This window comes from Artemia franciscana, chromosome 8 (genome assembly GCF_032884065.1).
Source record: "Artemia franciscana chromosome 8, ASM3288406v1, whole genome shotgun sequence".
NCBI lineage: Eukaryota > Metazoa > Arthropoda > Branchiopoda > Anostraca > Artemiidae > Artemia > Artemia franciscana.
In genome coordinates, this window is record NC_088870.1 from 39,105,542 (window position 1) to 39,132,210 (window position 26,669).

The 26,669-nt window shown below is 36.4% G+C and overlaps 1 protein-coding gene across 7 annotated transcripts in view; it reads right to left on the reverse strand.

The window, feature by feature from the left end:
- Positions 1 to 26,669, reverse strand: part of LOC136030402 (sodium/potassium-transporting ATPase subunit alpha-B) — a 115,477-nt gene that overhangs the window by 80,512 nt on the left and 8,296 nt on the right. For 2 of the 7 annotated variants that reach the window (XM_065709354.1, XM_065709349.1), the window contains exon 1: positions 18,934 to 19,100. The exons of 1 other annotated variant lie outside the window; for it this stretch is intronic. The gene's annotated coding sequence lies outside the window, so the exon portion shown is untranslated. Of the gene's footprint in view, positions 1 to 2,930; positions 2,984 to 18,933; positions 19,101 to 20,188; positions 20,275 to 26,669 lie in introns of those variants that run through there. 4 more of the 7 variants (XM_065709351.1, XM_065709347.1, XM_065709348.1 and 1 more) reach the window with 3 other exon arrangements.

The window sequence follows — 26,669 nt, forward strand, 5'->3', positions numbered from 1 at the left end:
AAAATGTGGAATTTCGCATTTATTGCCAGAAGACAAATCACGGATGCATGTTTATTTGTTTTGTTTTTTTTTTGTTTGTTTTTTTTTCCCCAGGGGTGATCGTATCGACTCAGTGGTCCTAGAATGTCTCGAGAGGGCTCATTTTAATGGAAATTAAAAGTTCTAGTGCCCTTTTTAAATTACCAAAAAATTGGGGGGCCCCTATGCTCCCTCCCGCGCTTATTTTTTCCCCAAAGTCACTGAATCAAAATTCTGAGATAGCTATTTTGTTCACCGTAGTCAAATAACTTAATAACTATGTCCTTGGGGACGAATTACTCCCCCGCAATCCCCGTGGGAGTGGCTGCAAGTTACAAACTTTGACCTGTGTTTATATATAGTAATAGTTCCTTGGAAGTGCACAGACGTTTTCAGGGGGATTTTTTGGGTTTAGGTGAGAGATTTGAGGGGGGGCTATGTGGTAGGATATTTCCACGGAGGAATTTCTCATGGGGGAACAGAATTTCAATGAAGGCGGCTCAAGATTTTCTAGCGTTATTTGAAAAAAAAACAATGAAAAAATAAATGTGAAAATTTTTTTCTTCTGAAAGTAAGGAGCTGCATCAAAACTTGAAACGAACAGAAATTATTACGCATATGAGGTTTACCTGCTCGTAATACCTCACTCTTTACGCTAAAGTGTTTTTAGTAATTTTAACTATTTATTCTACGGCCTTCGTGATTCAGAGGTCATTCTTGAGGAATTGGGACACAATTTAAGCTTTAGTGTACAGAGCGAGGTATCGAAGAGGGGTGAACCCCTTAATATACGCAAGAAAAACATACGAATATAGAAGTTCGTTACGTAAGTTAATTCGTAAGTTACATATAATTTTTACTAACGAAAACGTTCGTAAAAAATTAAAAGTTCTAGTTGCCTTTTTAAGTAATCAAAAAATTGGAGGGCAACTAGGCCTCCTCCCTCTCTCCTTTTTTCTCAAAATCTTCCGATTAAGACTATGAGAAAGTCAAGAAGCCAAAAAAAATTGATATGCAAATTTCGTTTTAATGTCTAACTATGTCTATGTCTATGTCTATTTCCTATGTCTAGGTTCTATGTATTTTGCCAGAAGGCAGATCACGGGTGCGTGTTTATTTGTTTGTTTGTTTTTTGTTCTTTTTTCCAGGGGTGATCGTATCGACCCAGTGGTCCTAGAATCTTGCGAGAGGGCTCATTCTAACGGAAATAAAAGTTCTAGAGCCCTTTTTAGGTGACCTAAAAATTGGAGGGCACCTAGACCCCCTCCCACGCTAATTATTTTCCCAAAATCACCGGATCAAAATTCTGAGATAGCCATTTTCTTCAGCGTAGTCAAAAAACTTACAACTATGTCTTTGAGGGCGACTTACTCCTCCACAGTCCCCGTGGGAGGGGCTACAAGTTACAAACTTTGAACAGTGCTTACATATAGCAATGGTTATTTGGAAGTGTACATACGTTTTCAGGGGGATTTTTAGGTTGGGGGTGAGAAGAAGGGGATATGCTTGGGAACTTTCCTTGGAGGAATTTGTCATGGGGGAAGAAAATTTTCATGAAGGGAGCGCAGGATTTTCTAGTATTATTAAAGAAACAATGAAAAAATAAATATGAAAAAGTTTTTTCAACTGAAAGTAAGGAGAAGCATTAAAACTTAAAACGAACAGAAATTATTACGCATATGATGGGCTCACCTCCTCCTAATACCTCGCTCTTTACGCTAAAGTATTTTTAGTAATTTCAACTATTTATTCTACGGCTTTTGTGATTCAGGGGTCATTCTTAAGAAATTGGGACAAAATTTAAGCTTTAGTGTAAAGAGCGAGGTACTGACGAGGGGGTGAACCCCGTCATATACGTAATAAAAACATGAGAATACAGAAGTTCGTTACGTAAGCTATTTTGTAAGTTACGTATATCTTTTACTAATAAAAACATTCGTAAAAAATCCCCCCTAATGTGCAAATATATAGCCCAAACCTTTGAAAAAGCTAATGAAATAAAACAAAACATGATAAAAATTATAATACTTTATTACGAAAATAATATAAATGCCTCTTTTTCAGTCTTTGGCAAATCCCAAATCTTCATTTCAAAATCCATATTCAGACACTATCTTCTACCACTATGCGTAGCAAACTTAATTGAGTTCTGACTTAGTGGCTATGAAACCGGATTTTCGCATCGTAGTCTATTTCATGAAACAACCTAACTTTACTTATTAAGTGTGTCCTGAATAATACACAAGTACCAATTTTTCTTTACGATTTATCTTATATTTTATTCTTTTAGTTTGTGATGCAAATCCTTTATTATTTAGTGTAATACGGCTCTACTGCATTAACCAGTTTACATTGATTACTAGCATTAATAAAACTATAAATACTATTAATAATACACCTATATCTACACTTAATACAATTTTATTTAGTCTTCTCCACCCAGTTTTCCGCAGGCCAGCAGATGTAGTAGAGTATATTTTATCATGGTACTATGATGGTTGTTAAGCTTGCCCTTGGAGGGGGTAAGTGGACGGTCCTAAGGTGATTAAAACTAGGATAGTGTTTCCTTAGGGTCAGTCTGACTAATTATCCGAAACATACCTACTTGGAATTGACGAGAAGCTTAAATGACGTTACATGTAGAGGTTTGGTACAATATGATAACTGTTATTAACTCAAAACCCAACAGTACAGGAATCTGGCAATGTACCGCCACTAGGACTATGCGTCCCAGAGCATAAAATGAATACAATATTATAAATACAAAATATAAGACATTAAGGCACTTACAATATTCCTAGGTATTCCTAAGGAAAAAGGAATATGAATTGAATACTAAACACAATTCTATTTATTTTGCAATTTGTAGGCCTATACAAATTTCAACAATAATTATTGAAAAAAAAACTTACTTTGTTATTAATTTAGTAGCCCCTTGAGGAACGAATGGACGAAGGGTACCAAAAAAAGAAAACTAAATTGTATATGGTGCCAATATTTTAGAAGCACAAAATCTAGAACAAAAATACGAAAATCTTACGATGACAGGTTTAACTGGTTTTCTGACTGAGTTCCTGGGTATATTGTTACTACTGCTGCGAGCAGTTGGTTACAAAGATAACCAAACGCTGACTATAAATTATTGCTAAGTCAAATAGTAGCCTTCTCCAACTGACAGCCTATATTAGAGGGCAAGATAATAGCGCGCGTGCCCAAGGGGACAAATTCAAAGCTAGGGGCGAAAAGTCGCTTACACTTATGACACAATGTACAACCCCTTTATCAATTCGTAGACCCTCAACTCACAAACAAATCCTTTTACAATCAAGTCATTTGACATCTCCATGAGCCCCCTTCAATCCAAGCACCTTGCGGTCAAAAAAAAGACCCTCGTGTAACAGAGTAGACGAGTTTTTAAAGGTTGCTGGGTTCATTAAAGCAGGTTCTTGATACCCTAGTCAGTTAAAGAATCATGAAGTCTCTTTTGTATTTACTTTCCCTGTACAGGGCAGGCACATATGCAGGATTTTTTTTCCAGGGAGAGGCTATAAAAAATATTTTTCAGGACAGGGGACAACGATAACAAGAATTTATTTGACGTTTTAAATCCGAAGTGCCCGGAAATTCAAGAAAGTTTCGAATTTCGAGGGATGTGAGCAAGCACCCACTAGGTAAGTCCAATGTATAGAAACAAGTGCTACACTCTGAATCATTCCATTGTTTATCCCTTTAAAGTCAAGTCATCTAATCTCCCTTTCTCGAAACTTTCTCAAATTCTCATATTCCACTGCTGATAGACAGAAAGCAATATTAACAAGCCTTAAATCTGAATCCAAACAAGTCCGTGACTAAGGACGTCCAATGGATGGGAATCGCTTTTATTAAGCTTAGGGATTTGATACTAAGTTGAGAGTAAACCTAATTTCTTTGGAGCCAAGCTTAAAAGGGATTACCGAACAAGAAAGTCCCTAGGTTTCAAGCTCCCTACTGACACGTACACAGAGAGGGCGTTTACATAGCAAAGGAATAGAGCGAATGCAGGGGAAACCTACATTTCCTTACAATTTTCCCGTTTTTGTACGCTCTGACTAATTTGCACCTCCTGTAACAAATTCCTATACTAAATTGGTACGATACATCTTTATTGAATCAGTGCAGCCTAGCGGATGAAGTTCTAGATGAGATGGGACCTCAGGCAGGGGTACAGGCAGAGAGCCTCAGGCCCGGCCTAACGCCCACCTCGAAATCCTTTGTTTCGGGATTTCTGGGTAATTCTTATTCTAATCAACAAATAAAGTTTTGATGGTTTTTTTTGTTGGCCCTTCTTCCCCCCAAAAAATTCTTTATTACTGCCCCTCCTAAAGATTCATTTGTGCGTGCCTAACCTAAGACGTGGCCGGTTAACTTTGTAACTACTTCGTTTCCAGGTTTTATCAATCCTGAGAATTAATACAGGATCAAACGCAAAAGCCAAAAAGTTCCGTTTTATTCCGTTTCTGATATAGACTGGCGACTATTAGTTTTCGATTTATGCCCCCCCCCCCAAAAAAAAAAAAATGTGAAAGAAAATGAAAACTTAAGCAATCAAATTTTTTGGAGGAATACATGGGGAACAGGAGCTGTATTAGAAAGAAAAAAACAAGTTTTTTTAACTGAAAGTAAGGAGCGACATTAAATCTTAAAACGAACAGAAATTTTCCTTACATGAAAGGGGCTGTCCCCTCCTCAGTGCCTCGCTCCTTACGCTAAATTTTTTTATTGTTTAAAAAGATAGAGTTGTGAGAAAGAGTAAAACTTTAGCGGAAAGAGCGAGGTGTTGAGTAGGGGACAGCTCCTTTCATATACAGAATAATTTCTGTTAGTTTTAAGCCTTAATGTAGCTCCTTACTTTCAGTTAAAAAGATTTGTTTTTGTTATTTAATTTCTGAACGTTTTTGAATTAATGCAGGTTATGATTTTTGCTCACCGTACATGAATAATTAAATTGAAATTTACATATATTAATTTTACTTTTTTTTTAAAAAAATTTTTTCTCGAAATTTTGATCGGACGATTTTGAGACAAAAGGAGCAGAGAAGGGGGCGTAGTTGCCCTCCAATTTTTTCGGTTACTTAAAAAGGGCACTAAAACTTCTAATTTTATTTACGAACGTTTTTATTAGTAATAAATATAGAACGAATCAACTTACGTAACGAACTTCTATATTCGTATATTTTCATTATTTATATTAGGGGGTTCGCCCCCTAGTCGATACCTCGCTCACTACGCTTAAGTTCGAATGTTATTCCAATTCTTCAAGAATGACCCCATTAATCACAAAGGCCATTTAATTAGAATAAATAGCTCTTACAAAAGTACTAAAAAAATTGAGGAAAGAGTGGGGTTTGATCAGGGGGTGAACCACCTCATACATATAATAATTTGTGTTCGTTTTAAGTTTTGGTGTTGCTCCTTACTTTCAGTTGAAAAAATTTGTTTTTATTATTTAATTTCTGATCGTTTTTTTTTTAATAATGCTGGAAAGTCTGACACCTTCTTCATAGCAATGTCCCTTCCCCATGGAAACTTCCTCCATGGAAAGATGCTCCCACGCAACCCCTGACCTCCCACTACCAGAAACAATAGCCTACCCCCTGAAAACGGTTGTATACTTCCCAATGACCAATACTATATGTAAACATTGGCTAAAGTTCATAACTTGCGGCATTTCCCACGGGGACTATAGGGGATTAAGTCATCCTAAAAGACATAGTTATTATATTTTTCGACCAAGCTGAAAAAAAAATGGCTGTCTCAAAATTTTTATCGGGTTACTTGTAGGGAAAGTGAGCGTGGGAGGGGGCCGAGTTACCCTCCATTTTTGGTCACTTAAAAAGGGCACTAGAACTTTTAATTTCCGTTCAAATGAGCCCTTCCACGATATTCTAGAAACAATGGGTCGATACGACCACCCATGAAAAAAAAAATAAATGAACACGCTTCCATGATCTTTCTTGAGGCAAAAAAAACAACAAAATTATCCATTTTTGCAGATAGGAGCTTGAAACCTCTACAGCAGGGTTCTTCGATACTTTGAAGTTGATGGTGTGGTTTTCATTAAGGTTCTATGACTGTTAGCGGACATTTCTCCCTTTTTTAAAAATAAGGCAACTTTTCTCAGGCTCGTAACTATTGATGGGCAAGACTAAAGTTGATGAAACTCGTATATTTGAAATCAGCATAAAAATTTGATTCTTTTGATGTATTTATTGCTATCCAAAATCAGTTTTTTTAGAGTTTCGCTACTGAGCCGGGTCCTTCCTTACTAGCAGTTCGTTACCACGAACTGTTTTAATACACGTTACTACGAATCCTATGAATCTCTTCTCTGAAAAGAACAGGTTCAAAACCCAATCTAAACCCTTCGTCACGGAAGCACGTGTTTTGCACTTTCGTCGTTGCATGGATCTTCCGAGTCATTCAAGAATCCGTTTGAACCCCTGTATAAGAACCCTTTTTTGAGAAACAAAAGAAAACTACCTTTTGAAGCCGACTTAATCCTTTGGCATAGAAACACGTTCCCGAGACTCAAGCCACTTCGAGTCGTAGCAAAAATTCAGGGAGAATTTCTCTGGAACATTGGAAATCATTACATTTTGTTTCCAAGGGCAACGCTAGATCTATAAGTCCTAGAGAAAGACTTGCGAAGTGATGCAAGAGGAAAAGTTGAAAAACAGCCAAATACTACTAAACTAAGGTATTAAACCTCGCCCCCTATAAAATACAACAAGCTACTGGTTAAAATGAAGCACCTTTAATGAATTTTGAAATTAATAATATGCATGGGTGCTAACAGGTCCAAGTTTTGGGGGTTCATGCTCAAAAACATTATTAGGTGGTCTAAAAATGCCCTTAGAACCCTTGTAGAAATATTAGGAAAAATTGTCACTACTATCCACAAAGGATTCCTATCCTCAGGCATTCGAAAATTACGGATTTGTCTTACATTTTCTTGTATTTCCCATGTGATCGCATCTTCGTCATTTTCTAAAACCATTTGAAGAGGCATATATATTTCAACTTTTATTTATAAAACTGTTTTATATTTGAAAACAAAAGTTTTTAGTAGAAGCTTTTAAAAAGCTTCTGATTCTAATAAAACAGCCCTTGTGTTTCAAGACTCAAAGAATTGGGGCAAAAGATCAAAATTTTGCGTAAAAGCGAGGTATTGAGGAGGGGACAACCCTCCTCATATTCGTAATAATTTATGTTCGTTTTAAGTTTTAATGTCGCTCCTTACATTCAGTTAAAAAACTTAATTGTTTATTTAATTTCGGATCGTTTCCACTTAACCTCCCCCTCCTCCCGTAAGAAAATCACCCGACGAAAAGTATCTATATGCTTCCCATTAGCCAATACTATATGTACACAATAGGCTAAGTTCATAGCTTGTACTCATACCCCCGGGGCTCTGGGGGTTCAAGTCATCCTCAGACATAGTTACCAAGTTTTTCGACTATGCTGAATAAAATGGTTATCCCAAAATTTTGACCAGGCGACTTTAGGAAAAAATTAGGCGTGAGAGGGGGGTTGGCTGCCCTCAAATATTTTGTGAAATTAAAAAGGGCACAAGAGCTTTTGATTCCCGATTAAGTGAGTCCTCTTCCGATCTTATAGGATAACTGGTTCGACACGATGCATCCATGATCTTGCTTCTGGCAAAAAATGCATAATTCCACATTTAGTATGTAGGAGCTTGAAACCTCTATAGTAAGGTTATCTGATATGAAGAATCGAATCTTATGATGTTGTTTTTATTAAGATCACTTGATGTTTTTGGGGGTGTTTCCACCTTTTTACAAAAATAGGGCAAATATTCTCAGACTCGTAACTTTTGATGAGTAACATAAAACTTGATGAATTTGATATACTTTGAATGAGCAACAAAATTCGATTCTTTGCCAAGACTCTGCTTCTTAGAGTTTCAGTCACTATTGGACCGCATCGTTCCTTACTTACAATTCGTTACAATGGTTACAATGAACTGTTTGAAAAATAGCTGCAATTTTTTCGCACCATACCTGCAATTTTCCAAATATTTTTATGCGTTTTCGCTCCAAAATAAATGTGTTGTTCGAATGGTGTTTTTCTGCAAGTCGGAGAATGTAAAAACTAATAGAGATACAGGTAATTTAAGTATTGAAACGATATATAACATTCTCCTTAAAAGTGAACCAATGTCTGACGAGGGAAATAAAGTTTTACAAAATCACCAAGGGATTAGATTAAATACGAGAGCCCGGAGAACTGCAGCAGTAGTAGCAGGCAATAGGATTATTCCACAAAATCATAATTATTTCATATCATTTTATTTTTATCCAGTCGCTTTAGTGTTCTCATTGAAACATCTGTATCTAGCTTCTGTGGCGCTCAGTTAAAGTAGCGACAATTGTATATATAGATTTTTGTTCTTTTTATTTCTTGGTTTTGGATTGTATTTGAATTTAGGTTAATTTGGTTTTTATCTTTGTCTTCGTAACATAACGTTAATTTTTCGTAACGTTTTCGTATCTTTTTTCATACAAGCGAAATATTCCTGTCGTCTTAGTTTTGTCTTTTCTATCTACAGACCTTGTTTTCTTCATAGTGATCTCTCTCTCTCTCTCTCTCTCTCTCTCTCTCTCTCTCTCTCTCTCTCTCTCTCTCTCTCTCTCTCTCTCTCCTCTCTCTCTCTCTCTCTCTCTCTCTCTCTCTCTCTCTCTCTCTCTCTCTCTCTCTCTCTCTCTCTCTCTCTCTCTCTCTCTCTCTCTCTCTCTCTCTCTCTCTCTCTCTCTCTCTCTCTCTCTCTCTCTTGTTTCGTCCACGAAAAAGTTACAGACCATCAAGCAAAAAAAATTTTTTTACTTATCTGATATTCATCAGCAAGCACGTACCGTTGAACTAGATTAGGGGGAAGGAGTCAACCCATGACGCACTCTTTTGTGTATTTTAGCTATTGAAGAGCACAAAATGCAACAAGCTTGAAATATATTTCAATTCGAAAAACTTGTGCTGGTGCACAGAATCTGTCATGGCTACCCCTATTTTAGACCCTCGTCGCTTTATCAAGTGTGAACTTCTTAATATAATTACAACGAAATCGAGTACCAGACATTAAAATACAACCTTTTTTACCCTTTGGACCCATCTTAGGTCTATTCAAAACTGAAATCGATTTTCTACGATCTCTCTTCTGGTTACTTCAAAATTACTGTGTACCGATTTTCTGTCAGTGTTGCCGCGTTAAACTGTGGAAGGTGATAAGAAAAACTAATTCATTAAATGTGACGTTTTCCGTCCGTAAAATTCCAAACATTAAAGAATCTGCTGATTTTCGAAGTCACCAACACCTTCAAAGAAAAGCTAGGCCAACACTTTCTTAGGCTGTTTTCTTTCTTTTTGTAATTTGGAACCCCCTACTGCCAAAACTGTAAAACTTAGACATGGGGGCTTAATAGAAATCCTCATTTATTTTTACACCATTTCTATTCTACCGAATTCATACAATTTGAATTCATTTTCACTATCATTGGTACTTTAAGACATAGAGGTGCATAGAAGACCCAATATAAGCTAACATACTACTACTACTACTACTACTACTAATAATAATAATAACTCACTGCAGCACCAAGCCGCCTGAGGCCAACACAGCTACGCTCCTCCTCCAACATAATCTATTTAAAGCCTCCCGCTTTACACCCTCCCAGGAAGTTCTCATTTCCTTTAAATCTTTATTTATGACATCCTCCCAACCCAGACAAGGACGACCTGCTTTCCGTGTAGCCCCAGACGGTTGGCCAAAAAGGACAATCTTCGGTAATCTGTCATCCTTCATCCGTAGAACGTGGCCTAGCCATCTCAACCTTTCTTTCATTATAGCCCCAGAAAGCAGGATTGAATCACACTTTTCGTACAACCTACTGTTTGAAATACTGTCAGTCAGCCGGGTTCCCAGAACAATCCGTAGGCAATTTCTCTGGAAAAAATCTAGTAAATTTTCATCTGCTTTTCGGAGCACCCATGCTTCAGAGCCATATTTGACCACTGTCATCACTGTAGCTTCCAATATTCTAATCTTGGTATGCAGACTTATCTTTCTATTCTTCCAAACTTTTTTTAACTGTGAAAAAACACCCTGAGCTTTAGCTATTCTACTTTTAACATCTTCACTGCTCCCACCATCTTTACTAATAATACTACCAAGGTAACTGAAGCTCCCAACCTGATCAATCTTTTCGTTACCTAATGTCACCTGTTCATCTTCACTTATTCCTAGCCTTAGTGACTTGGTCTTCTTAACTTTAATTTTCAAGCCTATTTTAGCACCCTGAACTCGTAAAACCTCTAAAAATTCATTCATTTTGCTCACACTTTCATCTAATATGCTTAAACTATTTAAAATATTCTAATCCTTGCATCAGAATAGTCTTTCTCTCAACTTTCGGTCACTAAAAATTCTTTTTAGAAAAATAGAGGAAGTCCATCGATTAAAATATGCATATGAATAGAAATGATGGGAGAGGCCACCTAATAAAAATAGTACTGTTGTCAAACAGCCAATGTCATTGCCAAAATCTGACGTCTAAAAGGTCAAAGGTACCATTTGTCACACTTTCCTTGACAGAACTATTTCTTGTAAATGAAAAGTAGAAAAGAAATCGATATTGTTGGGTGAAAAAAAATTGAAACAAAAAAAAGGTTTAAAGCTTCATGAAATTGACTAAAAAGCACAGACATTTCTTACTTTTCCAAAAAAACATTACAACATTACAACATTGCAAAATTTCAAATAGATTTGAAAACCTTGCAACATAAATTCTTAATTCTATCCAGTTTATGTAACACCTTTAAATAGAGACATATTGTTTTGATGAGAGAGGAGAAGGCAGAAGCTTCTGTGGGAATGGATATCTCAAATAATTTTTTTTTTAAGACTAAATTTTTAGGGTATTTTTGCTAAGGAGCCAAAGAAGCAAATATCCTTATATCTTGAGACGGGTGAAGGAAAAATTATGTTTACATTAAAATATCTCCAAAGTACGTCTTCCGTAGATATATAAGTCTAAATTATGTATTATTTTTTAAGATTTTTCTCTGAATGAAGAGATTGTTTTAACAAAAATTAGGACAATTTTTGAAACATTTTTTTTTCGCTACATGTAAATTTGTTTCACAATATTCCCAAATTCGACAGTTTTTAGTTTTGATTAGTCTTTCCCCACCCGTAAAACATATCAATCCCTACCTTCATGCCTGTCTACTAAATTTCAGATACATTTCTATTCATAGAGATAACCATTAAATCGGTGGAATATAATTATGAAGGAACAATAATTCCGATGAAGGGCCATTTTTCAAACAGTTGTGGTAACAAACTGTAAGTAAGGAGCAACCCGGCTCAATAGTAACCGAAACTATAAAAACTGAATTTTGATGCCAATAGATCATCAAAAGAATCGGATTTTTATGCCGATTTTAAATATACAAGTTTTATCAAGTAGTCCTACTCATTAAAAGTCACGAGCCTGAGAAAATTTGCCTGATTTCGAAAAAAAGGAGAAAACGTCCCCTAAAAGTCACAGAATCTTAATGAAGATCATACCATTAGACTCAGCATATCAGAGAACCTTACTGTAGAGGCTTCGAGCTCCTATCTGCAAAAATGCAGAATTTTGTATTTTTTGCCAGAAGGAAGATCACGGATGCGTGTTTATTTGTTATTTTTCCCAGGGGTAATCGTATTGACCCAGTGGTCCTAGAATGTTGCGAGAGGGCTCATTCGAACAGAAGTTAAAAGTTCTAGTGCCCATTTTAAGTGACCAGAAAAATTGGAGGGCAGCTAGACCCCCTCCAATGCTCATTTTTCAAGTCACCGGATAAAAATTTCGGGATAGCCATTTTGTTCAGTATAATCGAAGAACCAAATAACTATGTCTATGAAGACGACTTATTCCCCCACAGTCCCCGAGGAAAGAGCTGCAAGTTCTGAACTTTGCCCATTGTTTACATGTTGTATAGGTTATTGGGAAGCATGTAGACATTTTCAGGGGGTATTTTTTCTTTTGAGGGGAGGGGGTAGTTACGTGGGAGAATCTTTCCATGAGGAACTTTTCTTGGGGGAGAAGAATCTTCCATGAAGGGGACACTGGATTGCCCAGCATTAATGTTGCTCCTTATTTTCAGTTGAAAAAAAACTCGTTTTTAATATTTAATCAACTGTAAAGCACAACTGAATGATTCCCAATGTTGCTCTTAACGTGTTTGCTATAATAATATTTGGACTTATGCGGCTTTCACACTGCGTAGGTAATTTTCTACGCTAGCTACACCATAAAAACTTTCAAAGTAGCATAACTTAGGACTAATGTTACGTTGTGCAATCTCACGGAGCAAATTTTACCGGTAATCTAGACATTCCCAGGTGGACACGAGCTCTACTTAGAATTTTAGGTTGCATCATTTTGTTATGATACAGAAAAGTTCAGCAGAGCAGCAACATAATGGAATTTCTGGTTGAGTGACTAATAAGTTTTGAAAATAAATTAGTAAACACAAAATAACCTAAGACTTCATGCAATGCTCTGTACATTTTCTTGGACCAATCGTGTAAGTCTTTCCAGGAAAATTTTATTAATCTGTTTTCAAAATTTACAAATTAATAATCCAGAAATTCCATTTAGTTACTACTACGTGGATTTTCCCATAACGTAACTTAAACTTGCTCACATAAACTCTATCCAGAGCTCCAGTCTACTCGGCACTGCCAAGGTTACTCATAGAATTTGCTTCGTTAGATTGCAAAGCATAACATTTGATAGTAGTGTCAAAGGTTCTTACGCAGTGAGTTAGCTTCAGCGTTTTATTGGGGCGGGGGGCTGGCAAGAGAGGTCCACATCCGGGGAGTCAAGGGACATGGACTATATAATAATGTTTTTCTCCAGCGTATTGGGGGGCAACTGACCCCCCTTGCCTCCTAATCAACGCCACTGTTCTTACGGCGTAGTGTGAATGTACCATTAGTAAGACCAACTAAAATACATTTTGTAAGAGTTCACGAAAGACAAGAGGCTAGGTTTAATATAATTTCAGCTCTAGTAGCACAAAAGGCGTTATTTCCCACAACATTACGTGACAATCATATAAACGAGCCTGAAAACTGCAAAATGCGTTTCGGGTTTGTTTGTTTATATTTTAATCAAGAGCTAGCTCTTTATACAAAGGTTTATTTCTTAGCATAAGATCTTTTTTTTGACTGTCTTCGAGTGACAAAAGAAGGAAATGAAGTGTGAATATCTTGAGACAAGGTATTGTTCCTGGGGCCCATTCACAATGGGATTTTACTAATACAAGGGTTTAACAAGCGCTAATTTGAGCCAATCAGAAATTTCCACGAAAATTGCTAGCCAATCAGAAAATTCTACCAAAAAAAACGGATTGGTTTAGATTAATACTATTACTACTACTAACAACCCACCGTAGCACCAAGCCGCCTGAGGCCAACACAGCACCGCACGCTCCTCCTCCATCCCAATCTATTCAGAGCCTCCCTCTTTACACCATCCCAAGAAGTTCCTATTTCCTTCAAATCTTTCTCTATGACATCCTCCCACCCCGGACGAGGACGACCTGCTGAAAAGTCACCTTTTCATCTTCATTTATTTCCTAGCCTTGGTGACTTAGTCTTCTTAACATTGATTTTCAAACCTTTTCTAGTACCCTGAACTCGCAAAACCTCTAAAAGTTCGTTCATTTTGCTCACACTTTCATCTAGGATGCTTAAATCATCAGCATAATCTAAGTCCAGGAGAGTTTTTCCTCCCCATTTGATTCCGTGGTCTCCCATTGCCTTTCCTTGGCTCCTTAAGACAAAGTCCATCAAAGGGGGATAGAACACAACCATGCGTAACTCCTGATTTAATACAAAACCAGCTTCTAACCTCATTTCCTACCTTAACCGCAACAGAAATATTCTCGTACATAGCACTATTCACTTTAATGAATTTGTCTGGTACACCACATAAGGATAAGACCTTTGCTAAAGATCTTCACAGAAAACAGCGCTGAATAAATCTCATTACTAGTAGAATTTCATTGTGAATGGGCCTTTATAGCATAGATAGAACAATTTTGCCTATAGGATAGGAATCAGACGGAAAAAATAATCACATCCTTCGGACATCCATTCAATGATTGTCAAACACAACAATCATTGCTTTCACAATTCCGTCCCAGCCCCCTCCCTTTTATGGAGCCAGATATAGAGGAGAATGTGGGTCATCACTCATTATTCTGAACATACAGATTATGGTTTATTTTGGAGTTAGATAAGTAGCTTATCGGTACAGAAAATTACCAAGTATCCCCGCGAGACGGCCCCTTGCCCGATGTAAGTGACAGGTCGGAGTTTTTATGGCACTTGGTATTAACCAAGTGACATATAGCAATCGCCAATTCTGTCGGTCTGTCTGTCGGTCCCGGTTTTGCTACTTTAGGCACTTCCAGCTAAGCTAGGACGATGAAATTTGGCAGGCGTATCAGGGACGGGACCAGCTTAAATTAGAAATAGTTTTCCCAATTTGACCATCTGGGGGGAGGGAGTGGGGGGCCGGTTAATTCGAAAGAAATAGAAAAAATGAACTATTTTTAACTTATGAATGGGTGATGGGATCTTAATGAAATTTGATGTTTGGAATGATATTGTGTCTCAGAGCTCGAATTTTAAATCCCGACCGGATCTGATGACATTGGGGGGAGTTGGAGGGGGGAACCTAAAATCTTGGAAAACACTTAAGAGTGGAGAGATCGGGATGAAACTTGATGGGAAAAATTAGCACAAGTCCCAGACACAAAATTGACATAATCGGAACGGATCCGCTCTCTTTGGGGTAGTTGGGGGGGGGGGGGTAATTCTGAAAAAATAGAAAAAAATGAGGTATTTTTAACTTACGAACGGGTGATCGGATTTCAATGAAATTTGATGTTTAGAAGGATATCGTGTCTTAGAGCTCTTATTTTGAAATCCCGACCGGATCTGGTGACATTGGGGGGGGGGGGGGAGTTGGGAGGGGGAAACCTAAAACTTGGAGAACACTTAGAGTGGAGGGATCGGGATGAAACTTGGTGGGAAAAATGAACACAAGTGCTAGATACATGATTGACATAAACGGAACGGATCCGCTCTCTTTGGGATAGTTGGGGGGGGGGGTTATTTCTGAAAAATTAGAAAAAAGAGGTATTTTTAACTTACGAACAGGTGATCGGATCTCAATGAAATTTGATATTTAGAAGGATATCTTGGCTCAGAGCTCTTATTTTAAACCCGACCAGATCTGGTGACATTGGGGGGGGGGGGGTTGGGAGGGGGAAACCTAAAACTTGAAAAACACTTAGGAGTGGAGGGATCGGGATGAAACTTGGTGGGAAAAATAAGCGTAAGTCCTAGATACATCTCATATCGTGTCTCAAAGCTCATATTTTAAATCCTGACTGGATCTGGTGACGTTGGGGGAAGTTTGGGGTGGGGGAACCTAAAATCATGGAAAACGCTTAGATTGGAGAGATCAGAATGAAACTTGGTGGGAAAAATAAGCAGAAGTCTTACATACGTGATTTACATAATTGGAACGGATCCGATCTATTGGGGGGGGGGGTAATTCTGAAAAATAAGAAAAAATGACGTATTTTTAACTTACGAAGGAGTGATCGGATCTTCATGAAACTTCATATTTAGAAGGACCTCGTAACTCAGATCTCTTATTTTAAATCTCAACGGGATCAAGCGTAATTGGGGGGGGGGGGGCAGTTAGGAGGAACGGAAATCTTAGAAAATACTTAAAGCGGTGAGATCAGGATGAAAGTGGATGGGAAGAATAAAAACCCGTCTAAGATATGTGACTGACATAACCGGACCGGATCTGCTCTCTTTGGTGGAATTGGAGGGGGGGTAATTTTGAAAATTGAGGTATTTGTAACTTACGAAAGGGTGACCAGATCTTAATGAAATTTGATATTTAGAAGGATCTTGTGCTTTAAAGTTCTTATTTTCAATTCCGACCAGATCCTGTGACGTAGGGGGGAGTTGGAGGGGAAACCGGAATTCTTGGAAAACGTGAAAATTGGGGTATTTTATCTTACGAATAGATGATCGGATCTTAATGAAATTTGATTTTTAGAAAGAATTCATGTCTCAGAGCTCTTATTTCAAATCCCGACCATATCGTTTGACATTGGGGGGAGTTGGAGGGGGAAATCTTGGAAAAACACTTGGAGTGTAGGAATCGGGATGAAGCTTGGTGGATAGAATAAACAAATGTCATTGATACGTGATTGACAGAATCGTACTGGATTCGCTCTCTTTGGGGAAGTTGGGGGGAGGGGTTCAGTGATTTGGCGAGTTTGGTGCTTCTGGACGTGCTAGGACGATGAAAATTGATAGGCGTGTCAGGGAGCTGCACAATTTGACTTGGATAAAGTCGTTTTCCCAGATCCGACCATCTGTGGGTCTAAAGGGAGAGGAAAAATTAGAAAAAAATCAGGTATTTATAACTTACGAGTGGGTGATCGGATCTTAATGAATTTTGATATTTAGAAGGACATCGTGACTCAGAGCTCTTATATTAAATCCTGACCGGCATTAAGCCTCTTATTTTCCTTTTTAAATCAGTCTATTGATTCATAGAATTTTGTTAGAGCTCATACCATATGATCTCTTGGCTCTTAGCTCTTCTCGCCTCGTCACAAGTGCCATATGAGCTCTTAGCTCTTGTTTTTTATTATTATTATTATTATTATTTGCCGTATTATGAATTCGAAAAGTACAGTTTGACCAGGAAAATAATTGGCACAAATTACAGTTCCAAAGTACTATGGGTGCTGGAGTGCTGGGTAATGCCAATTAACGATAATTTAGTAGGGTAGGGATTTTTTTACTTTTATTTCACGAACATACGACGATCTTTTTTCCAAAAATCTAGGGGAGGTATTTTTGTTTGTTTATAAATTTATAGTAAAAATACGAAAAAAGGTAATCTTCAAAATCGAGGGGGCAACTCCCCTCATCCCCTGCTTCCCGATAGGTACTTATGATTCAAGAAGATAGCCGATGCTTATGTATAACCGCCACACTCAAGTTCTATCGAGAAGTGAAGTTTGGTTAATGCTAGTGAAATAAAACAAAATATGACAAAAATATAATACTTAATCAACAAAAATTACGACAACTACAACAAAGAATTGTGGAAGGTGGGCCGCCCAGACCGCATTATACTAAATACATAACCTAAACTAACCTAACGAAAATACCAACTAAATATGTGATTAAAATATAGCTACAATGCAGTCTCCCACCGCGCCGAAGCTAATATTGTCTGGTATAAAGACCATGAAAACCTGTTATTGTCTCATGTTCGCGATACAAGATCTTGAGTGGGGTGGCAATAAGACAATACTTTTAGCATTTCTTTGTCCTTTCACGGTCTGCTTAGTTGATGCCGGACCCTCACAACTTATAAGTTCTTACATACAAGTATTGACAAAGATTTGGCCACGTTTCAGTCTCATTTCATGTTTTACATCCCTGAACGCCACAAATGAAGCATTATCACACGTGGGATAATTATACCATGCATGGCACGACCCAGCAACACCTGACACAACATCGCCACGTTTGACACGCGTCAACTTATGTACATCATTTCTGTAAGTTGACAAGCCCTCTGACATCCTATTTTTAATTAGTTCTTTACGGTTTATCACCAAAGTTAACAATTCCTTCTAACAGTATTATTTTTATTTCTAAATGTATTTAGCCAAGAAAAAGGAAATAAAAGCTTCTTGGGTGTTTCGCATTACATTTGTATTAGCAGTCATAAGTATACAATATGAATAAATTATTTTATTGACAAAATCCCTCTAGCAACTCAGGAAAAATTTACCAGGCTCCTAAATAGTTTTGCCTCCATCATAACTGTGAAGTTTTGAAAAGAGTAGAGAAATTAAATTTTAGAATAAGTACAAAAACCAACTGCTGAAATACGAGTTCCTAAAGTTAATCGACTAAAAATACAACCAAACGTTATTATTCGTTTAAGCCACGTCAATTGTTATGTGCCGGATCAGCGAGCTATAGTCAGGGGTGTCGTTTGGAGGGGGGCAAGGGGGAGAAGTGCTCCCCCTAATAATGTGGAGAAAAATTATTATATAGCTTAGCCCATGCCCCTTGAATATCCAAATATGGACCCCTCTCGTCCCCTCAAAAAAAATGTTGGGAGATTCGCCCCTGGCTATAGCGCTGAATGAGAATTTTAGTAGTACGTCCAAAAAATGGTTAAATCAATTAACGAAATTTTCATGAACCATCCAGAGCATACGTGGGCACTGGTAGCACTCTGGTAATTATATTCCATTCACAGATTATTGAGATTGCTAAAAAATTAGCAGAACCCCTCAAGTTAAAAAAAAACCCTTATCTTGGTACTTTTATTGGAAATTACCCTTCAGCGTTCAAGAACAACAAAATTCCCCTCCCCCTCACATTAAAAAAAGGTATATTACCTGCTCCCATTATTTTTTCATGAATTGAGACCCATGCCAGAAGTTCCATAAAGCAAAAAGATCAGCTTATTACCCCTCCCCCCCTCTTGATGTCTTATGATCCGGGCCTTCTATAGGCTATGGGCCTAAGATAATTGTCAAGTGACCTAATATTAGCGATAAAATTATAGCAGTTCATATAACTGGCTTTCCTATAAAGTGAATATACCACTTGATGCCTTTTGTTATGCTCTTTACGAATATAATAATCGCTTCTACCTTAGATTGAGATTTAAACACTTCTTTAGCTCTTAAAAATGACGAATTTTCAAAAAAATATGACAGTTCATATAACTGACTTACCAATAAAGCGAACATTCCACTTGATGCCTTTTTTTTTTGTTCTTTACGAATATAATAATCGCTTCTACTACAAATTCATCCAGATCCGTTCCTGGGGTTGGAGAAATTGTTTACGGCGCCTCGCTACCGACTCTATAAGTAAACAGTCAGCCGCGGGACCCTCTCCCTGGTAAAAATAACTAGAATTTTACCTTATTTTATTTTATATAAAGACATAGCCAACATGTGGTACACCTTGTCGCCCCATATTATGAGGCCCAAAACCGCTACTAGCCTAGGTTCGGCTGGATCTTGGGTAGGCTAAAGGTACGGTCCCAGTATTGCATAGCCTAGGACAGGAAATCAAATACGAAAAAATAAAACATTATATTCACCATACAGCATTATTTCCGGTAAAATTCTAGTTAATTGACTTCTTGCAATCTCAGAAAGGGTTTAGGTTAGAAAAATGAAACTTTCAGGGATAAATCTACAGACTAAAGTATGTCCTGGGAAGGTATTTTGAAGCAACTACCTCCACTCCTTCTCCCTCTTGAGGGCCCTGACCTTTGATGACCTTTAAAAATATTTGTGTTATAAAAGTGAAACCTTGCAAAACAGATCTTCTGCTTAACTAAAGTACAACAAAATTGTTTTCAGCTTCATAACTTTGCTCAATCCTATTTTATAAGGTTTTAAAGATATGCAAATATATTTCCAAAAATTTAGAAAAAAACATTGATATGGCTCAAAATTCTACTCAAATAACAGGAATTGCATTTTCAAAACTAAAGGCAGAGAAAAAGGAACTGGTAACTGAAAATTAAGGGAAAATGTTGTTTTGTCAAATTTTCAATAGGTATAGACCTGTCATTTAGGCAAATTTTAGGGCCCTCTAAAGGGAGAAGGAGTGGAGGTGGGTACTTTAAAATACCATCCCGGGACATACTTTAGCCTGTAGACCAATTTCTGAAAGTTTCATTTTCCTAATCAAAATCCTTTCTGAGATAGCAAGAAGTCAATTAACTAGAATTTTACCTTTTATTTCTAAATATAATAATCGCTTGTAAATATTTCGCTGTTCGTATTAATGACTTATGAATAAAGCAAATGTACCGCTCGATCCCTTTTTTATGATCTTTACAAATATAACAATGACTTCTCTCAATTAAACATGGAAAGACTATTGAAAGTAGAATCGAATGGTATATTTCTTTTCTTCCAGTCTGATTTCTGCCCAACTATTATTTATATTAAATGGATCATCAATAATCACCTTCAGTAACAACACCCTTCCTACACTGGAGCAAATTTACAACTGGCATGTCTCTAGGCAGTTTTCCGTTGTTAGTAGCTAAGGATGACAGTAGCCTTGGTAACCGTTTAGGCGATCAGCCAGATCAGCAGTGTTTCTAAATAAGGTGTTCGGAAAGACTTTCGGCTCGCCAGAAACCCGCTAGCTAATTTATTGAGTTTTTAATAATTGCAATAAAATGTCTTTAGGGAGGGTATTACCGAGATGGAGCCCAATTTACATAATTTATTTAAATTGGGAGGGGAGGGGTAGAGGAGAGTATCAAAAGTACAGTCATCAAACAGTTCATGGTAACGAACTGTAGTAAGGAGCGACCCGGCTAAATAGTAACCGAAACTCTAAAAAATGGAATTTTGATACGAATAGTTACATCAAAAGAATCGCATTTTAATGCTGATTTTAAATACATATCATCAAGATTAGTTTTACCCAGCAAAAGTTACGAGCCTGAAAAAATTTGCCTCATTTTCGAAAATAGGAGGAAACACCCCCTAAAAGTCATACAATATTAACGAAAATCACACCATCAGATTCACCGTATCAGAGAACCAGAATGTAGAAGTTTCAAGCTCCGATCTGCAAAAATGTGGAATTTCGCATTTATTGCCAGAAGACAAATCACGGATGCATGTTTATTTGTTTTGTTTTTTTTTTGTTTGTTTTTTTTTCCCCAGGGGTGATCGTATCGACTCAGTGGTCCTAGAATGTCTCGAGAGGGCTCATTTTAATGGAAATTAAAAGTTCTAGTGCCCTTTTTAAATTACCAAAAAATTGGGGGGCCCCTATGCTCCCTCCCGCGCTTATTTTTTCCCCAAAGTCACTGAATCAAAATTCTGAGATAGCTATTTTGTTCACCGTAGTCAAATAACTTAATAACTATGTCCTTGGGGACGAATTACTCCCCCGCAATCCCCGTGGGAGTGGCTGCAAGTTACAAACTTTGACCTGTGTTTATATATAGTAATAGTTCCTTGGAAGTGCACAGACGTTTTCAGGGGGATTTTTTGGGTTTAGGTGAGAGATTTGAGGGGGGGCTATGTGGTAGGATATTTCCACGGAGGAATTTCTCATGGGGGAACAGAATTTCAATGAAGGCGGCTCAAGATTTTCTAGCGTTATTTGAAAAAAAAACAATGAAAAAATAAATGTGAAAATTTTTTTCTTCTGAAAGTAAGGAGCTGCATCAAAACTTGAAACGAACAGAAATTATTACGCATATGAGGTTTACCTGCTCGTAATACCTCACTCTTTACGCTAAAGTGTTTTTAGTAATTTTAACTATTTATTCTACGGCCTTCGTGATTCAGAGGTCATTCTTGAGGAATTGGGACACAATTTAAGCTTTAGTGTACAGAGCGAGGTATCGAAGAGGGGTGAACCCCTTAATATACGCAAGAAAAACATACGAATATAGAAGTTCGTTACGTAAGTTAATTCGTAAGTTACATATAATTTTTACTAACGAAAACGTTCGTAAAAAATTAAAAGTTCTAGTTGCCTTTTTAAGTAATCAAAAAATTGGAGGGCAACTAGGCCTCCTCCCTCTCTCCTTTTTTCTCAAAATCTTCCGATTAAGACTATGAGAAAGTCAAGAAGCCAAAAAAAATTGATATGCAAATTTCGTTTTAATGTCTAACTATGTCTATGTCTATGTCTATTTCCTATGTCTAGGTTCTATGTATTTTGCCAGAAGGCAGATCACGGGTGCGTGTTTATTTGTTTGTTTGTTTTTTGTTCTTTTTTCCAGGGGTGATCGTATCGACCCAGTGGTCCTAGAATCTTGCGAGAGGGCTCATTCTAACGGAAATAAAAGTTCTAGAGCCCTTTTTAGGTGACCTAAAAATTGGAGGGCACTAGACCCCCTCCCACGCTAATTATTTTCCCAAAATCACCGGATCAAAATTCTGAGATAGCCATTTTCTTCAGCGTAGTCAAAAAACTTACAACTATGTCTTTGAGGGCGACTTACTCCTCCACAGTCCCCGTGGGAGGGGCTACAAGTTACAAACTTTGAACAGTGCTTACATATAGCAATGGTTATTTGGAAGTGTACATACGTTTTCAGGGGGATTTTTAGGTTGGGGGTGAGAAGAAGGGGATATGCTTGGGAACTTTCCTTGGAGGAATTTGTCATGGGGGAAGAAAATTTTCATGAAGGGAGCGCAGGATTTTCTAGTATTATTAAAGAAACAATGAAAAAATAAATATGAAAAAGTTTTTTCAACTGAAAGTAAGGAGAAGCATTAAAACTTAAAACGAACAGAAATTATTACGCATATGATGGGCTCACCTCCTCCTAATACCTCGCTCTTTACGCTAAAGTATTTTTAGTAATTTCAACTATTTATTCTACGGCTTTTGTGATTCAGGGGTCATTCTTAAGAAATTGGGACAAAATTTAAGCTTTAGTGTAAAGAGCGAGGTACTGACGAGGGGGTGAACCCCCTCATATACGTAATAAAAACATGAGAATACAGAAGTTCGTTACGTAAGCTATTTTGTAAGTTACGTATATCTTTTACTAATAAAAACATTCGTAAAAAATTTAAAGTTCTAGTTGCCTTTTTAAGTAACCAAAAAACGGAGGGCAACTAGGCCTCCTCCACCGCTCCTTTTTTCTCAAAATTATTCGATCAAAACTATGAGAAAGCCATTTAGCCCCCCCCCCCCCAAAAAAAAATATGCAAATTTCGTTTTAATTATTCATCTGCGGAAGCCAAAATCAAAACATGCATTGATTCAAAAAGGTTCAGCAATTAAATAAAAAAAACAAGTTTTTTTAACGGAAAGTAAGGAGCGACATTAAAACTTAAAACGAACAGAAATTACTTTGTATATGAAAGGGGCTGCTTCCTCATCAACGCCCCACTCTTTACGCTAAAGCTTTTTGCTGTTTTAAAAATAGAGTTAAGAGAAAGAGTCAAACTTTAGCGTAAAGAGTGGGGCGTTTATCAACAAACCTTTCAAAACAAACGTCTTGTGTGTGTGGTTTTTTTTCCTTTATACACTTTCAACAAATCTTTCCGTGATCTGGAGCTTGTGTATTTGTTTGTTTCACAATCCTACTACTAAAGTATTCTACTCCATACTATATATATACATATATATATATATATATATATATATATATATATATATATATATATATATATATATATATATATATATATATATATATATATATATATATATATATATATATATATATATATATATATATATATATATATATATATATATATATATGGAACCTTAGTAGAAATTATTGTTAGAAAAACATCATTACCGAATTTCTTTTCTGATAAGCATAAGCAATGTCTTTTTAAGACATGAAAAACAAAAGTTGAAAAATTTTTTAAGTTTAGTTCAAAATCGCTAAAGCTATTATGTAAACTGAAAAACATTTACGGTGCCTGAGCAATAGTTTTAATGTTTTAATTCAAACATTTAGTTCATATTAATTTTTTTTTGTTTAGATAAAATGAACTCGCTACCTGATTAAGCTTTTAGGTTTGAACGCAACCAGTTTTATAATGTCAGTAGGAAGGCCCAAAAAACAAAATTTATAATTGTGACAAATGGTGGTTCTCTATTTTGACAAGGGATTACAACGCCTCAAAAACCTTAAAAAAGAAAACCCGAAGTTTGAAGCTTAGTAGAAATCGTCGTTATAAATTCGATTGGCTTTAATAGTCAAATATCTTTGAACGGATACAATATGAAAAAACATTAATTCCTTAAAGAGCAAAAAATGCTAATTGCGAAAATATTTGTATATATTTTAACAAGAAACTATGGCTAACAACCCGTTTATATTTTTTTATTCTTGCATTTTCATATAAATTTCGCAAAAACAAAACCGCAATAGTTTTGAAAGTAGTAGGGTATTACAACAGCTCAAAAACCTTGTCTTGTGGTGGCGCAGTGGCTTTGACCTTAGCTTGGTAATACAAGACCCAGAAATCGAATCATGATTCAGCAATGCACTACAGGGCCGACACAGGGACCTTAGTAGTCAAGAAGCGTCGTTAATCTGATTACTTATACTGACTTATACTCAAAAACCTTCAAAAAGAAAAACCCAAAGTTTGAAGCTTTGTAGAAATCGTTGTTAGAAATTAAATTTGCTTTAATAGTCAAATACCTTTGAAAAGACAAAGTATAAAAAAATCTTTGAAAAGTCAAATATCTTTAAAAAGATAAAGTATGAAAAACATTAAATTCCATGAAGAGCAAAAAAACGGTAATTTCAAAAATATTTGTATATATTTTAACAATGGACTATGGCCAACAACCCGGTTATAAATTTTTTATTCTTGCACTTTCATATAAATTTCGCAAAAACAAAAACTCTGCAACAGTTTTGAAAGTAGTAGATATTTCCTAATAAATTTTGAAAAAAGTTTAAGAAAACAGTAACACTTCAGGGGGTACGTCTTTCCCGCTAAATGAACACCCTGTGATTTTAAATATAAACGTTTTATGCAGAATACATGCAATTGATATTCTTTTTTTGGCATCGGCACAGAATCTTATAACATTGAACGACCTGTAAGTTTTTTTTTGTATCTGTAGGTTTTTTTCTTGTTAATGGTACTGGCTATAAGTCTGGAGAATAAGTCGCAGGAGTATCGAAACGGTTTTGTTGGTTGACAAATTAGTTTATTCTGAGCTTCAGCTATGAAGTGAGTCTTGGATCCTTCTTTGCTTCGCTTAAACGCTACGCGTTGCGGCAGCAAAATTACGATAATGATTTGTATAATGGGACCATCTAGATATGTCACGACATTAAAAAATAATTTGGCAAAGTATTTTTCACGTGAATGGAGTCGCAAATACCCATGCGTCCAATATTTTAATGATTTTACTTTCCACAGCAAATATAATAAAATGATACTAAAATTATTTTCCGAAAGATAAACTGAAATTTTCACCGAGTGAAGCTTCGTCTCTTGGTTGGAAACAATAAGTTTTGGTGTATTGGCTGCAAAGAAGCGAACCTTACAAATTATAAATTTGCAATACATTACTTCTAAAAAAGACACAAAAACCCTTGGATCACAGCAAAGCAACCCTCCTCCCACAGACGAGAAAGTTAAAGTTAGACCCAGTTGGAGGCAAGGTAAGTTTTGTACTAAAGAGGACACTAATTTTCCATAAAAAAAACCTGTTTTCAGAAAACGAGTTTTCAGACCCTAGAAAAAATTTGTAATTCTTGATAAAGGTTTATTTTTGACATCGCAGGAGGTTTATTTTTCTGCAGACCATTATTTCTAGGAGGCTTAAGGTAGTACTCTTGCCAGTCAACGTTTAACATGTGTGCCCACCTAATGCTCTAGGGTGGGATCTTTTTTGCCAATTTTTTTATGTTAAAATTCATTTACCACTGGCCAATTCAGATATACCACTGATCAATCCGTTTATCTAAATTATTTAAAAATTTTTACACAAAACAAGTTTTTCAAAGAAAAATAAAGAGCTCTATAAAACCAAAAATGAGCAGAAATGAAGTGAAATAATCTTCCAGGGATAAAACACTCATAAACCGCCATCAATAAATAAATGAAACCCAAAACGAACAGAAATTACAATAAACAACCGAGTAAAACTCAAAACGAGCAAAAATTAAGATGAGTAGGGCTGACAACAAATATGCCTTCACAAGGCTAGAACATGATTAGCACACTGCACTTTACTGAAAAAAGAATGTTTTAAATGTTTTCAATTTCTTGACTTGAATAAATGAAAAATTATTAAAACTTTAAGGAATAAATATCAATATATGTATAATAAGCTGACAATCCACGGAATTTTTTTTTTTTTTTTTTTTTTTTTTTAATTCATAAATGATTGAATTATAATTATGTATTATTATGTAAAATTCGTGAAAAAACTAATATATTTCCAAGTGACCTTATCCTTACAGTATATTTTGTGGTTGTAAAAATTTCAAGAGACCTGGATAAAATAGATAAATTTGATAGGATACCCATTTTGAGGATACCCTCTGGGTTGGATGTGCTGCATCAAACAAATTTCTTAATTTCAAGACTTTTCCACGAAGCGTTCACCTTTTAATCTGAGGTTTTAATCCGATTTGGGTAATCCGAGTGAGACGTGTGTCTGTGTGTTTGTTTATCAATTTGAAAAGAAGAGAAGAAACCTCTGAATGAGAGGACTGATTAATAACACCAAATCACTTGTTTTCTTCAGAGGTAGCACATTGTCTTTACGGCCGTGGTCTTGTCAGCCACCACTTTCTGATCATTATATCGCGTGTGTAGTCCCCTAGGAATGACGTCCGCAGTAATTTATTTGGTACTTGTGTATTATTCAGAACACACTCAATAAGTGATGTTAGGCTCTTTCGTGAAACAAACTACGATTTGGTACTTGTTCATTATTCAATTGATTCAATTCAGAACACACTCAGAAATTTTGC